Source organism: Macrotis lagotis, chromosome 7, assembly GCF_037893015.1.
Source record: "Macrotis lagotis isolate mMagLag1 chromosome 7, bilby.v1.9.chrom.fasta, whole genome shotgun sequence".
Lineage (NCBI taxonomy): Eukaryota > Metazoa > Chordata > Mammalia > Peramelemorphia > Peramelidae > Macrotis > Macrotis lagotis.
This window is the reverse complement of record NC_133664.1, coordinates 32,520,702-32,528,305: the sequence shown is the minus strand read 5'-3', so window position 1 is coordinate 32,528,305 and position 7,604 is coordinate 32,520,702. Positions and strand designations below refer to the sequence as shown.

The 7,604-nt window shown below is 35.8% G+C and overlaps 1 pseudogene; it reads left to right on the top strand.

The window, feature by feature from the left end:
- LOC141494017 (uncharacterized) overlaps positions 1-5,913 on the top strand; it is an 8,418-nt pseudogene extending 2,505 nt beyond the window's left edge.
- Positions 5,914-7,604: the final 1,691 nt, after the last annotated feature.

Sequence of the window (7,604 nt, the reverse complement as noted above, 5' to 3'; positions counted from 1 at the left end):
GATCTTTAAATAGTTTCATGATTCATAATCAGATGAATGCTGGTGAATATGCTCTCCAAAAATGTATGACCTACTATTAAATTTAATTTTCATTTTTGACATTTTTCCATTAGTTTCTTAAGTCTAGAACTCAATAAAGCAATAAAATATACCCTGATTTATAAGGCTTTCTGTATTTCTCAGAGATAAATGCACACACACTTAAAATTTAACAATCAGCTCTGGTAAACCGGTTTGAGCTGGTTCCAATAACAACCATATTTAATAACCAAAAGATAATATTGCTGTTTAAAAGGACTTCTTTTAGGTATTTTTGCAGGGCAATGGAGCTAATGTTGCCCAAGGCCACACAGCTAGGTAATTATTAGTATCTGAGGCCAGATTTTGAACTCAGGTCCTCCTGACTCCAGGACAGGTGCTCTATGCACTGCAACACCTAGCCACCCCTAAAATGACTTTCAAAGGAACTTTGAGTCATTCAGAGTAAAAGACAGTTTGCTTCACTGTTTCTCTCCCATTCAGCTTTGTTTATCTCATTGTCCATTCTCCACGTTAGGCCAAGATACAAGATACTCTTGGACCAACACTGTAGATGGTGTTATCTAACTTCATAATAATTTTGTGTTATTGTTATTCTTTTGGCTACATCCTTTAAGCCATTTGCTAGTGCAAACTTTCTTCCAAGAGATAATAAATCTTATTAAGAGGATCTAAAGTTTTTGGAAATCACTGTATTAATTGTATCATATCCTAATATATTCCAGTTTCCTTTAGTGTTCAGTTAGCAAAATCCATTTTAGTAATATACCACAGTAAGAAGGGAAGGTCAAAAGGGAACCCGAGACTAATTGGCTTAGACTTAATGTGAGCCTGTATCAAACTTCCTTGCTGATGGTATCAAAAAAACCCCCAGTACCCCTGTCCCCATTTGGGAAGAGCAAGACCATCCTAGCTTAATTTTCTTGAAAGATAAATTTTCCTAAGTCATACAGAATTCAGTACAAAATAGTTCTGTTGATAAACTCGTCATACCATCCTATCTTGCCTGAACAAGGAGGAGAAAAATACGTGAATTAGAACATGCAGAAATAAATCAGGTACTTGTAGTGATTACCAGCTTCCCAAACAACATTTTGGAAAAGAGAAAACTGAGAAAAAACTAGATGGACCATTAAGTACCAGAGACTAAGATGACATGGTACTTGTAAGGAAGGAACACAAAATTGTAAACCTTGTACCATAGTTGGTAATTGAGGGAGGGAGGGAGGGAGGGAGGGAGGGAGAGAGAGAGAGAGAGAGAGAGAGAGAGAGAGAGAGAGAGAGAGAGAGAGAGAGAAGCACTATCAAGACAGGTGGTAAAATGCCATAACAGAAGTAGTCTTAGCTTGTGGTGAGATTTCAGAGGAAGGAGAGAGATTTTTAAATAGGAGAATCATGGGAAATAAGATTGGAGATTGAAAAGAGGGAGAATTTTGACAAGCAGAGAGAGAGAGAGAGATGAAAGGTAAGGTTGTTCCAGGCAGATGGAAAATTCTGAACAATAATTCACAGGCATAAGAGGGTCTTGGGGGAAATAAAATTGTTATGGAATTCCATAGTATAGACAGATTATCTTAACTTGAGGTCTATGACATTAAAATTCATATATATTCATACATACACATATATATTTATGTAGATGAATAAATAGATAACTAAGGTTATTCCTAAGGAGTCTTGGCACCTAATGAGAGAAATTAGGCTCCCACCCACTTGACCTGAACACAATTTTTTTAAACCTTGATTGCATATAGAATTGCCAAAAGGAAGTGAATAGAATGGTACTTCTTATAGTGTATAAATTAAATAGGTAGCAGAGAGTTTATTGTTATACATAAATGGAATGATAAGCGCAGAACACATTTGACCAAAATTAAACAAAATTAAAACAGGATTCAATAATGCAAGGTACAGTTTTGACAAAAAAACTCACCAACAAAACTTAAGATAGATGACTTAACTTATAATTTCCTTCATAATCTGCTATGAAACAGACACTGAAAAATTTGTGAGAACATAAAGCAATATAGATAATTACTAATTAGACATTTTATATCTTCTTTTAACTTTACATTATTCAACTCTGTGTCTACTGGTAAATTGTCTATACATAGGTAGCTCCTATTGTTTTTAGAATACTGGAACAAGTATTGGGTCTTCCTCTCCATTTTTAACATTTATCTTTTATTCAGGGTAACTCAAGACCTTGGAAATGCTAAAATTCACAAGATCACTTGCAAAATGGCATATATTCATCTTGATATAGGTATTCAATCATCTAATGTCAGGGAAGAATGAACACACAAAAAAGCAGCTCCATCCTAGGCTCAGGATTGTCTAAGTAGGAGTTGTGTTTTATTTACCATGTCTCATGGCTCCATGGAAAGTGGAATGGGAATTAGAACTATCTGTTCTTTTTATGATCCCACCTCAGGAAGTAACTCAAAAGTATACCAACACATTTGATAGCATTGTCTCCTTTGAAAGGTTCATGGATTCATAAGTGAATCAACCCATCAGCTGAATCTTTGGTTCCACAGACAATACAAATACTCTTCCTCATTTTAGAATGACAATCCTCACTTTGCACTTACATTCAGAAGAAACAGGCCCCAAAGTTCTCAGTGATCTAATGAAACCAAGAATAACTTAGCAAGTTTCATAGGATGCTTTTCAGAGAATAGATGTGAGCTGTCTTCTCTCACTTAATGTCAAAGACCACTCAATTTTGAGTCAGGAAACCTTGAGTTCAAATTCTTCCTTAAAAACTTACTAGTTGTGTCACCTTGGGAAAGTCGCTTTACATTTTTCCCTTCTCTGTTTCATTATCTCTATAAGAGAAGCAATAATTACATATGCCTTATGGGTTTTTTTTTATCAGGATTAAATGTGGTAGTTTATATTAAATGCTTCTCAAATCTTAAAACACTATATGTGTAAAAACTATTGCTTATGACACCATGATGCTCCAGATATGGAAAAAATATATTGTAGAGGACATTAAATAATAGGTGAATGCCCCATAACACTGAAGTAGGAAAAGCTTCCCTGCTACTATGAATAAATCATAAAATTAAGTCCCTGGAGCAAATTATTATATAAACAATTTAAATAATTCAGCTATAGAATGTTTTAATATTTCTGTGTGTGTATGTTGTGGTTGAAATGGGTGAGGGTATATGAGGTTGTAGAAAAATGTTTGTGAATCTTGCCACATTTTTAGATAGCAAACGTAGGTTTAAGAACTAATGAATAATAATGAAAATGACCTTAGAGGTCTACTCTATTTCTGCCAACTCTGTATTGTTCACTATAATATAGTTTGTAATGGGCTATCTGCTCCCTTTTTACAACAAACTAATGACCGAACATTATATTTTGCATGAAATCTGCTCCTTTCTCCTACTCCCTTCCTCTTCTTCACAGCCCAGTTATCAGGGTGAGCCAATAAATTTTCATTCTCATTCCATTGATCCTATTTCATTTTCCTTTGTTTCTAGAAAAAGAAATGATTCCTTCCTCTTAGTAGCATTCATGTGTTTCATTCATTCTTTCCCTATTCACATTAATAACTGAAATTGTCATTAAAATATAGTTCATGGAACAATTTTCTTCATAACATAGCCCTTCCATTACTTTTTTTATAGTTCATAGTATATGTGTTCATAGTATCCTTAGATTGTAGGTTAAGAGTTAGAAGTCCTCAGAGGTCCTCTAATCCCAATCCTTCATTTTATAATGAGGAAGCTGAGGCATCAAAAACTTACTCAACATTAGCCAAAGGAAAAAGGAATTGACACTAGTAAGACAGTGGGTCCTTCATGATTCCCTGACATTCTGTTTATTTAAGGCCACCAAACCAAATGTTTTGGGCAATATCTTTGAAACCCTACTTCATGATAAGGTATGGGAGGGAGAGAAACATTTTCATGATAAAATATTTTTCTTTTATATCCTATATTCTTTTATATCCTATATCCTGTACAACTTTGTAAGAGTAAAGGGTGATAATGATTAGAATAAGACACAAGCTAGGTCATAGATCGAATGCTGTAAGGGATCTTGGAGGCCATCTAATCTAGCCTCTGTATTTATTATATGTCCCGTGTTTATATATCTATTAGTTAAAGTATGTTTTAAAAATCATATGTAACATGTTAGGCATAGAAATTAATTACACATGCCTTGCCCTATCTGTCTCACTATTTTAGCCAATAATGCAGCAACATAGGGGGTTGGCAATGGCCTTAAGAATATGATGAAGAGTTTCCCTGGCCTCGCCGTGCCCAGGCTGGCCGTGCTCTCCCGCCCCTTCCCCTTGTGAGTCCACGCACCCACCGGGGCCACACCGTGCCCAGGGCGCCACCCCCAGAGCAAGAGTAAGAACAAATTGGAAACTCTTGAACAGAAATATCCTAAGGATGAGGAGCCTAAGGACATACCATCAGAGTGGTCTGAGAAGGATGTTTCCCCAAACGTTGAACATGAGGATACTAAAGAAATTCCATTAGGAAGGAACAAAGGGGTCAGGTTCAGGAGTTTTGAGTGGAAAGATATTCATGAGAATAACTGCAAGGTAAAAACTCAGTGGGGGAAATATGTAGGAAAAGAACAAAGTAAATCTATTTCCTGGGAGTGGGGCACCAGAAAAAAACATTGACCTTGCTATCCATCAAGCGTTACCAAAAAGAGACAAATCCCACAAATATTTTGAATGTCAAAAGAGCTTCAATAACAGCTCTCACCTTCAAACTCATCAAAGAACTCACACAGGAGAAAAGCCTTATAAATGTTCAGAGTCTGAAAAATATTTTAGTAACAGCTCCCATTTGATTCAGCATCAGAGAACTCATACAGGAGAAAAGCCCTAGCAATGTAATAAGTGTGGGAAAAGCTTTAGCAATACCTCTCACCTTATTATCCATGAGAGAACGCACACAAGAGAGAAGACCTATAAGTGTCCAGAATGTGGGAAGAGTTTCAGTAGCAGTTCGCAGCTTATTCAGTATCACAGATCTCATACAGGAGAGAAACCTTATGAGTGTCCTGTGTGTGGGAAATGCTTCAGTCACAGCTATGTCCTAATTGAGCATCAAAGGATCCATACAGGAGAAAAGCCCTATAAATGTCTCAACTGTGGTGAAAGATTTAGTCAGAGATCCAGTCTTATTCGCCATCAGCACACACACACACACACACACACACACACACACACACACACACACTGGTGAGAAACCTTACAAATGTCTCGAATGTGGGAAAAGCTTTGGTTGTAACTCTACCCTCATAAAGCATTAGAGAATTCACACAGGAGAAAAACCATATAAATGCCCATAATGTGGGAGAAATTTTAGTTGCAGCTCAAATCTTATTACACGTCAGAAAACACACATGGGAGAGAAATCCTTTGAAAGTACAGAATTTGGAGTAAATATGAATCACAATTGTAATTCAGTAGAACGGCAAAGAACTCAGCCAGGAGAGAAAACATATAAGTGTTGTGAATGTGGGAAAAATTTCAATCTTAGTTCACATCTTATTAGATGCCAGAGAACACACACAGGAGAAAAACCTTATAGATGTCCTGAGTGTTGGAAAACTTTCAGTCAAAGCTCTGCACTGGTGATCCACCAGAGAATTCATACTGAAGAAAAACCCTATGAATGCCCTGACTGTGGGGAAGGATTCAGTCAAAGCTTTAACCTTATCAGGCACCAAAAGACCCATATAGGAGAAAACCCTTATAAATGTACTGACTGTGAGAAATCTTTCAGTCGCAGTGCCTACCTCAATCGGCATCAGAAAACACACATAAGAGAAAAGCTTTTTCACTTCCCTGAAGTTGAGGAAAATTTTACTCATGAAAGGAACTAGAAAAGTCCAGGGTGAAGGCAGGTGGGCATTTGGACTTCATCTATTTATTTCCAATTCCCAAATCTGTTGCTTCATAAAAGGAGGTTTTTGTAAACTTCTTTTTATTGAACCATCACAGTTAAGGTCTTGTAAAAGCTGTCTACTGTTGAATTGTTTAAATTCTTTACATTTCTTCATCAACACATTTTGGAAAAGAGAGCTGATATCACTCTGCTTAGAAGATGCAAAGACTCAAGCTAACCAGGTCATGGATTCTCCCAGGAAAAACAGCACCAAGGGTGAAGAAAACTTTTTTTTTTAATTTTAAGGTAAGAAAGGAATAGTTCAAATTAATCCCAAGAATAAAATTTAACAACAACAACAAAAAAAACAGAAGTCTTGCAGCTAGACCATCTGCTGAAGTTTGTGATTTTTCTCTTGCCATTTTAGGTTTAGACAAACTATTATTTGTCCTAGATGGCTGATAAAATGATTCTGCTGAAGGACAAGTGTGATTTTCTATCTATGGGGAAGGCTGAAAGCAATAGTTTAAATTTGAGAAATCTTTTTCCTTGAAAATTCACTCATAAAGAGTGTGGTACACAAGTGAGCAACAGGTAAATCTTTTTTGTCTAGTAAAGATTTGTGACAAGGCTGTAGGAAATCTCGAACTAAAGATTTAATAATTCTAGAGCAGCAGGGAGAGAGTGTTCCTGAACAATGGATTTTGAGGTGTTCCGGGGTATTTTTAGTCAATTGGGTTCACCTATAACTTATTGAATTCTCCTTGCTGCTACGTCCCAATATCCCCACCATAAAAGAAGCGAGATTAGGAGTCGTGATTCCAGAATTCTGTTCTTGAAAACTAAATAATTAATAGCTAATTTTTTTCCCCCATCAGTATTTAGTGTTCCTATTTTATAGGAATTCAGTGAAATTGGGGAACTAGGTTCTTGTAGCTAGATCAATGACTTGGTTTTCAGATGGACAGAATTCCATTGGTATTGGAGTATCATTTGGGTTGGGTCCTAATAGTGGTTTTATCCTTGGCCTTTCTAGGAAAGAAGCTTAAAACTTAATATTTTCCCCTTATCCGTCCTGGTCCTAAATGGGGACTTTGTATGATGTATTAAACACTCTTTTCTAAATCTTTGCTTACAAGGAGAAATGTAAGTGGGGAGGCCCAATTTATATCTTAGGATTACCAAATATATTTAAAAGGGCTTGAAGGAATTTTAAAATTTAACAGAAGGGAATGAAACCGTAGTATTCCCAGAGAGATCATTCATTTTGTGATGCTGAAATGCAGCTCTTCCATGGGGGCAATTGAGTTGCATTGGAATTGTTGTATCCTCCCTTCTCAATGAGATGCAGTTGATAATGGGTGGTGATTATATGATTCTTTTAATTCTTAAAATGATGGAAACCATAACAAAAATCAGTCAAATGAAGATATCTAAGTAAAAAAAAGAATATGACGAGGAAAGAAGATAAATAGTTGATGTATTTTGACTAGTATTGGAGAAGAGGAAATTGAGGTGCCCTGATATTCTAGGTTAAAATTGAACATTTCAAGAAATTTAGCAATCAACAAATCATTGCTTCTACCATTTGAAGTAAACATTATCATCCAATCATTTTGAAACTATCTACATATGGTAAATGACTATATATATATATATATATATATATATATATATATATATATATAT